The following is a 9,227-nucleotide window of genomic DNA, read 5'->3' on the forward strand; positions in this document are numbered from 1 at the left end:
AAAATTTTTACCAGTACAAAATGTTAGAAGTTGGTAAATTTGGGTGTTAGCATTTTCTAAAATTTTTTAAATACTTTAATATTTCATGCAAAAATATTAAGCAAAACCATATTGTATTTGCTTCATTTAGTCTTGTGTCACACTTGTCAATATAATATTAAAGTCGATGAAGACAGTATGTAATACAGGTTTGAATAATCAGCTAGCTATTGTACTAATCCCATTGGAAATGACTCCTAATCTTCTGATTGAGCATCACTAGACAAGGTCTGGTGGTTCTAGAGGTTTGGACCCTTGGTGAATGTTTAAGCTCAAGTAACTGCTGGTCCCATTCTCGCCTTTCTCCTCTGATTGACAGGGTGGGTTCTGGGTGCACTTGAGAATACAGCCTTGTGTTCTTTCCTAGGGCTGAGAGAGTGTTTGAATATACATATATATATTTATATTTATAAAGATTTTATTTATTTATTTGACAGAGAGAGACACAGCGAGAGAGGGAACACAAGCAGGGGGAGTGGGAGAGGGAGAAGCAGGCTTCCCGCGGAGCAGGGAGCCCGATGCGGGGCTCGATCCCAGGACCCTGGGATCATGACCTGAGCCGAAGGCAGACGCTTAACGACTGAGCCACCCAGGCGCCCTGCTGTTTGAATATTGTTTCATTGTTCTGAACTATCTTCTACTCTGTTGTCTTGTTTGCTGCTTATTCTGTTGTCACGAACTATCTTGGCTGCCGCTAGCAGCACAGCTACCTTTTATTTTTTCTTCTTATCTTGTTCATTATTTGCAGCTTCCTCTTGTTTACACAAAAATTTAGTCTCCTCCTCCTCCTTCTTTTCTTCCTCTTTTTCTGTCTCTCTCTCTCTTTCCTTCTGAATCTAAGTATTTTTTATCTCAATATGAAGAATGAATAAAATTTGGAACCTTGTGTGTGTGCATTGACTAAAGTTGCCAAAATTAGCTCATATTTTGAAAAGTATGAAAGATATTCTGGTAAAATTAATAGATCAGTTAATAAGGTAACGATAAGTTGAGGGATACTCTGTTAGATTGCAAAGCCAAGAACACTTGCAGAGATTTGGTGCACAAATCATTTATTTTTCAAATATCAACCTTTAATTAATTTCAGGCCTCAAATGAATCAGCCCCTCCAATCCTGTACTAACAGAACTAGTGTAGAATCTTAAGTTTATTTTAATAAATTGTGTTGAAAAGAAGTATGTAATTACTAACTTTAGCTCTTCCTATACTGCTTAGGAATCTCAGAAATTCTGCTAGATAAATATTGTGTTGCTTCTTCATTATTTAACCTGAGTAATTTTTTCAGGCAGTCTTTGAGCTTCTTTTCCAATCTACCTCATTGTTTGGTTTGATACTTAAATGTGACTACATCTTAATAGCACTTAGATTATGTCTCATATACAGTAAGAGCTCTAAAAGGAATATTTATATTTTTCTTGTCTATTACTATAATTCTTATTATGTAAGTTGGAAAGCATTATTTTTGCTGTTATTATTAGATAGGAATATAACAACTAAAAAAATATGACAATATCAATTTCTAAACTGCTAAAGCCAATCTGTGAAGAGTTTTCATGATGTAGAGCAGACTGGGATATCTTGTTGCTGCCAGAAAGCAAGTATGCTTGCAAGAAAATCAAGAGAGAGTTCTAAGTTACCAAAAAGCCAAGGTAAGTTATATTTATGTATTTTAGTCTTCAAAAGAGAAAAAAGAATATTGTTTAATGAGTAAACCTAGTAATCTCTTAAATAAAAAGGTAATATGCTAAGACATACAGCATTCATTGGCTTTGGTAGCCACTTATCATTATCCATGTAGAAAAGAGCAGAAAATAATCCAATAATTAGTTCAAAAATGATGAAATAACCTAGTGCCTAGAAGAAAGTTGATTCCACAGATAAGCCCCAATTTCCCAGCAGAGTGTAGAGGACTCTTCTAATTATAAAAAAAGCATTAAAAAAGAACAGAGGAGGTCAAATAATGAATATAGCACAATGGATCAGATACTAATATAAAAGCAAATATAAAGTAAACCTCCATTCTGGGAAAGACCTATGTTTCAGATATTGCAATTCATAAGAAAATCTCAGATATTATAATATCATATAAAAGTGAAATTATATTTTAAAAATGATCTAATGGCTGGTAGATTGGTACAGAATTAATTCATAAGATTCATACAACTGGAAGGTATTATGCTGAGCGAAATAAGTCAATCAGAGAAAGACATGTATCATATGACCTCACTGATATGAGGAATTCTTAATCTCAGGAAACAAACTGAGGGTTGCTGGAGTGGTGGGGGGTGAGAGGGATGGGGTGGCTGGGTGATAGACATTGGGGAGGGTATGTGCTATGGTGAGCGCTGTGAATTGTGTAAGACTGTTGAATCACAGACCTGTACCTCTGAAAAAAATAATACAGTATATATTAAGAAAAGAAGATAGTAGGAAGGGAAAAATGAAGGGGGGAAATCGGAGGGGGAGATGAACCATGAGAGACTATGGACTCTGAGAAACAAACTGAGGGTTCTAGAGGGGAGGGGGTGGGGGATGGGTTAGGCTGGTGATGGGTATTAAAGAGGGCACCTATTGAATGGAGCACTGGGTGTTATACTCAAACAATGAATCATGGAACACTACATCAAAAACTAATGTTGTAATGTATGGTGATTTACATAACATAATAAAATAAAAAAAAAGATTCATACATTCACTAAGAAACAAAGTAACAATAATTATGATTATAACTTCTGTGCACAAAAGCCACCTAACTATGAAATAATCTATTTAGAATGTAGTCTGGCTGGGGCGGCACCTGGATGGCTCAGCCAGTTAAGCATCCGACTCTTGATTTTGGCACAGGTCATGATCTCAAGGTTGTGAGATCACGATCCCTGCTCAGCAGGTAGTCTGCTTGAGATTCTCTCTCTCTCTCTCTGTCTCAAGTAAAAATAAATAAATCTTTAAATAAAGAAAATGTAGTCTGGTTAGTAAGAAAAGGCTTCTTTGAAAAAGGGGTGTTATTATTTTTCAATTGTTTTCTTTCTATTCATGAAAAAAAAAATTTTTGCTCTACTCTCAACAATTCAGAATACCATTGAACAGTGAGAAAAATTCTGGGTCCCAATATTCTTCATCATCATTTAACATTTGTCAAGTACACTGTTAATTGCCAAGCTGGTGAAATGTCCAAATTTCAATTATTTGCTTTTACTTTGCACATTCCTCTTTATGGACAAGTCCACATCTGCAAACCCTGCTGTGTGGGGTGGTTTAAACAAAGATATTTTCTATCAGATGATTCTGCCACTTTGGCCATAACTTACTGGTTCAAAAGTGGGGTGCAATGAATCAAGCACAGCTACAGATTTGCAAAATTAATGTGATATGGGATTGAAACAAATGTGTAAAAGGATTAAAGAATGACCAATTTGAATTGTGATAGAAATTAGGAGAATAAGGAATTTATATCAAATAATCTTGATCTCAGCAAAGACTAAGCTCAATGTATATGCAGATGATCGTGGTGGTAGAAGTAGATACTGGAATCCCAGATTTTTGAAAAGTAAAGGGGAGAGAGTTGTTGATGACACAGAAAAAAAGGAGTGCATATTATAAAAGCAGGGTTTTGAATGTAGCATTAAGGGTAAAATGAAGAACATAGAGATAAGTTTCTGAGGCAGGAGAGTCATTTCTATTTATTAGGTAGACTTTATAAAGGCATGAAAGTAACAATATACAGACAATATTTTTAACCTTTGATCTGAAGTTTCAGCCTTTTCTTTTTTTATTTTAAAGATTTATTTATATATTTTTTTATTTTAGAGAGAGAGAGAGCACACAAGCAGAGGGAAGGACAGAGGGAAAGAATCTCAAGCACACCCCCTGCTGAGCATGGAGCCTGACTCAGGGCTCTATCTCATGACCCTGAGATCACCTGAGCCGAAATCAAGAGTTGGCCACTTAACTGACTGAGCCACCCACGTACCCCCAGCCTTTTCTTTTTATATGGCTCTAATCTACTTTCTAAGCTTTAGCAAATTTAGACATCTCACTCTAACATTTCATTTTATTTTATTTTTATATTTTTTCACTCTCACATTTTAGATTATGACATTTCCTTCCTCAAGAATGTCCATTTGGATCATCTGTATGTTTTTTCTTGTATCCATTACTTTTGGCCTATATTTGATAACAACATATTCATCACTGTTTCTGAAACTGCCAGCCACCAATCTTTATTCATACTTTATAGTTTTGATGGGTGTTCTAAAATGTAAGCTTCTTGAGAGGAAAGCTTTTTTTTATTATTTTCTCCAATACTTCAGAACACAAATATATACTTTAAGTGTATTTTGTTCACATTCAGTGATCAAATAAATGATTGAATATTAAAATGTTTATTAAAGTTAAGTTGCCTATAATATCAATTAAAATTGCATGCCTATCTACATTAATATCATGAAGAAACTCAATGTGAAATTGTTTATAGGTAAAGAAATTAGTTATAGGCAAGCAGGTGTAAAATTTTCTGGAAGAAATTCATATTGCTGATACAAATAGTCTAAGAAATTTGTCACAATAATTAAGATTCTGTGTGGTTGCAAAGAAAAGCACTCTACTTAAATTAGATTTAATATCAGAAATGGAATAAACCATAATTATTAATAGCTATGTAATTTTTTAAATGGAAATTATTTTCATTTTAAAATGTTCTCATTATAAAAAGTGACACTTGCTCATTGTTAAAAAAAAGCCTAATAATATTAAGTTTATATGTTAAGTATATATGTATCTATATATACATATGATATACGTGTGGGTATATTTGCTTATGAATGTAGGCTAAATTATGTCCCATCCCAAAGATTTCCAAACCCAAATCATTGGAACACATTAGATACATGCCAGAAGGGATTTTTCATATGGAATTAAATTTGCAAATTAGCTGAACATTAAATAGGGCGATTATCTTGGATTATCCATGGCCTCTATGTAACCACAAGGGTCCTTAAAAGATGGAAGAGTTAGAAGAGTCAGACAGAGAGACACTGCAGAAGAGATGAAGCAGAAAGGGAGGTCAGTGAGATGTGAAGCATAACAGGATTTGGTGCAGTTTTGCAGTTCTGACATGAAGAGGGCTGTCACCCAGGGAATGCAGGCAGCCTCTAGAAACTTAGAAGGACCCCCAGGCAAAGGCCGCAAAGAAACAGGACGTCAGTTCTACAACTGCTTAGGACTGAATTCTGTTAACAATCCGCATTAACCTGGAAGTATATTCTCCCCTAGAGCCTCCAGAAAGGAACATAGCCCTGTGGACCCCTTGATTTCTGTCTTGGGAGACTAAGCTAAATCCTAGTTGAGCCCCCTGGACTTTTAGAAATGTGAGATATTAAATGAGTGTTAAGGCACTAAATTTGTGGTAATTTGTTATGGCAGCAATAGAAAACAGCTTTTAGATTTAGATCCAAATATTTTTATAGAGTTTAAAAACAGAGTTATAACATTCTTAATCTCTGTTTTCTTATCATGAAGTTTAAACTTCAGAGACTACAGGGCGCCTGGGTGGCTCAGTTGGTTAAGCGACTGCCTTCGGCTCAGGTCATGATCCTGGAGTCCCTGGATCGAGTCCCGCATCGGGCTCCCTGCTCGGCGGGGAGCCTGCTTCTCCCTATGACCCTCACCCCTCTCATGTGCTCTCTCTCTCTCTCTCATTCTCTCTGTCTCAAATAAATAAATAAAATCTTAAAAAAAAAAAAAAATCTTTAAAAAAAAAAAAATAAATAAATAAAAAAATAAACTTCAGAGACTACAAGCACCTATGACCAGGTTGGCCAGTCTACCTGATTATGGGCTTTGGAATATGGAAAATATGAACCTAAACAGAGTAAGTACTACAAAGCTCTGACAGGATTGTTGAACACCATATAAAAATGCTGACTATTTTGGAATTTTAATTTTCTAAGAATAGTCATTTACTTACTCTTGCTAAAATGCCAAATTGTGGGCAACAATAATACAATTTTTTGAATGAAATCTAAGCAATATCTACTCATTTTTCCAAGGCTGCTTTCTTCCGTCTTATTTCTTCATTTTTTTTTCCTTCCATGCATACTTTTTTCATATTCATCTTGGTTTTTCATTTGCTGTTTTTCACATTTTACATGTTTAAAATTTTATGTACAAATGTTTGTGGGTTTTGCTGGGAAGGTAGTATAAAAATGCAAAAATAAATCATATATACAGTGGTCCTTTTAAAAAGAATGCTTTTATTGCATGGTGAGATCTGCAAATGTTCAAGAAATGTTGACTTCTGCTGTATCAGCATATTTCAAGAAGTCAGGAAGAACCATATACTTCAGACTAAACTGAGTATAAAAGGAAAGAAATTACTTAAAGCACAGCTGTTGGAATAGTTACTCTTTGCAGTGTAAAAAGATAGCAAATAGTAGCTAGTCAATGAGTTTTGTAAAATGAATACACCACCAAGAAGTAGAACTTGTCAGTGGTTGTATTCTCAGGTCACAATTGTCAAGGAGTTCTCTTAATATTTGTCATTCACTACAGTGGGTGTACTATTTTTGTGAAAAACAGAATTGCCCCAAATTAAATTTAAAGCATAATTCTTAGAACATCGTACATGATTGAAAAATATTTGTGAAATGAAAGGTCAGTTTTTATTATATATATTTAAGAAAAAAAAGAAAAACACAAGTTTCAGAGAAAGGATACTTCACTGAATCATACTAATCTGCAACTGTCTAAAAATGCTGTATTACTTCTTTAAGTATACATTTGCTGTGCTGGAAGCAAACCAGACTATTGTAATATGTGTTTTATATTTCCTTGAATTTAATATTCTTAACATATGTTAAAATGACCCTAAATACTTTGAATGACTAATATAATAAGTTTTTCTGGAGACATGCTTATACTGATTGCCACAGTAAATGGATTGTGAAACATTTGAGTTGCCATCAGAAGTCTTTGGAAGTTTTCATCTTCTAAATCTCCCAATGACTTCAGAGGTTTGTCACTGTGAAAAGCAGTCTCCTTGCCATTATTTAGTACATAATAATTAATTAATATTTACCTAATACTACAATGAGTCATACTTCGATACTTAGTTTCTATAAACAAATAATCTTCAAGCCCTTGTTTTTTTTTCTTGCTTTTCCACTCATTTCCTTACCCTCTATGATGTTGCAATGAGATATAGATTTTATAGAGCAAGATATCATGAAGAGATATCATAGAGAAATATGATATAATAAGAATTAAAATAGAGCATTTGTCCTAGCCTTAAGGATCATAGAAAGTATCCATTAAGAAGCAAAAGTTGGTTATAAAGGTATAAAAAGTGAGTAAAATTTTATCAGGCAAAGTAAAGAGAACCTAGTTCAAGATATTAGAAGCATGAGATCTTGTGAAAAATGAGTATTTTTTTTTTTTCTCAGACCTGAGAAAAGAGAAGTGTGGCTGAAGCACAAAGAGTGCTTGATAAGATAGGGTGAGAACTCCATACAGACTTTTATGAAATTTTCTGATGATTTTGTTATAAAAAATAAATGGAAACCATGTAAGAATTTGAAACCACAAGAGCAACATAATTAGGTTTATAAAGGTGAGATATTGTCTACTTGGGTAGACCACTGACTTGGAGAGTAGGACCTTCTTTATTTTTTCCTACCATTTTTTTTTTATAACTCAGCTTTCAGTGCACAAAACAGGTCTCCTTTATTTTTTCCTTTCTCTCATTTTTGTGGCTCATGTGGTGAAAGCTCAGAGATTGCTACACATGTTGTATTGTTTTTGTATACAGTGTAACAAACTACCGCAAAATTTATAGCTTTAAATAATGCACATGTATTATCTTAGAGTTTCTGTGGGTCAACTTTCCAACCTTGTTTAGCTATGCTCTCTGCAGAGGATCTCCCATGGCTGCAGTCTAGGTGTTGGCAAGGTCTGGTTTCTCATTTGGAGAAATGACTAGGAAAGCTTCTGCTTTGTCACTTCTGTGGCTATTGGCAGCATTCACTTCATTGTGATTTTAAGATTCATGACAGCTTCCTTGTTGCCAACAAAGAAAGAGAGGGAGACTAGAAAGAGTCTGCGAGCAAGACAGAATCTTATATAAGGCAACTTTTATGAAAGTGACATCCCATCACCTTTGCTATATCATTGGTTAGAAGCAAGTCCTGCCCAAGTTCAAGGTCAGGATGGTGTGGAAGAGGTGGCGATTATGCAAGAGCATTAACACAAAGAGGTAGAGATCATGGGGCCATCTTGAAGTCTGTCTACAACACTGCTGTTTTCTGTCTTTGTCTTTGAATGCTCTTTCCTCCCACCAGGCAACATTTGTGTCTTGATTTACTGCCATGGCTGCATATTAGATGTACAAATACATTTTCACTGCCACCTGTTATTTTTCTGGATTCATTCTCCTGGATGTTTATAGCATGAAATAATTTCATGATTTATAGTGGTAAGATTAGAGACTTAGAGCTTAATGTTTTAGTAAGTAGGAGTTAAAACAGAGAAGGATCTTGTAGAGAATTTCCCCATTAAGATGTTAGATCCACTCTCTTTTTGTAAATCACATATTTAAGTAATTGTTTATTTAACTGATAAGAACAGATACTACACTTGATCTTAGCCAAAAGGCCGAGAAGCGATTAAGTAATTGTTTATTAACAAAACAACAAAACCAAACTAAAAAAACCTTTACTTAAAAAGCATAAACAAGATGATTATATTTTGTTTTGTTTTGTTCACCAAAACATTTCCACACCAACAGCATTGCTCAGGTCAAGGTGAGTGGTAAGCAAACGATTGACAAATGCTTGAATACATGCATGCATAAATAATAACAGAACGAATGGATGAATCATTCTGGTTAATATGCCTCCAAATGGGAGAACATGATGTCAATGCCCTTGCTGCTCAAAAGAGTGATCATTTCAGGTTCCCAGGCTAAAGGTCATGCCCTTTGAAGTATAACAACCTTGAAAGATAATCAATGTTTTCTCTGGAGATGTGTTGCATTAGGAAATTACTGAATGCATTTTCTTTTCAGAAACAAATGCACATGTTACATCGGTTTTTTTTTCCAAACAACACTTTAAAAAAATAGAAATTATTTCTTAGCATAAAGTTGGAAATACCTCACCTAATTTCAGAATAGTCCACAAGAACATTGCTCTCAA

General features: G+C 34.5%; 1 pseudogene; it reads right to left on the reverse strand.

Moving 5' to 3' along the window:
• Positions 1–8,544: 8,544 nt before the first annotated feature.
• On the reverse strand, positions 8,545–8,697 carry LOC116634215 (annotated as a pseudogene).
• Positions 8,698–9,227: the final 530 nt, after the last annotated feature.

This window comes from Phoca vitulina, unplaced genomic scaffold (assembly GCF_004348235.1).
Source record: "Phoca vitulina isolate PV1807 unplaced genomic scaffold, GSC_HSeal_1.0 scaffold8, whole genome shotgun sequence".
In the NCBI taxonomy this organism is placed as follows: Eukaryota; Metazoa; Chordata; class Mammalia; order Carnivora; family Phocidae; genus Phoca; species Phoca vitulina.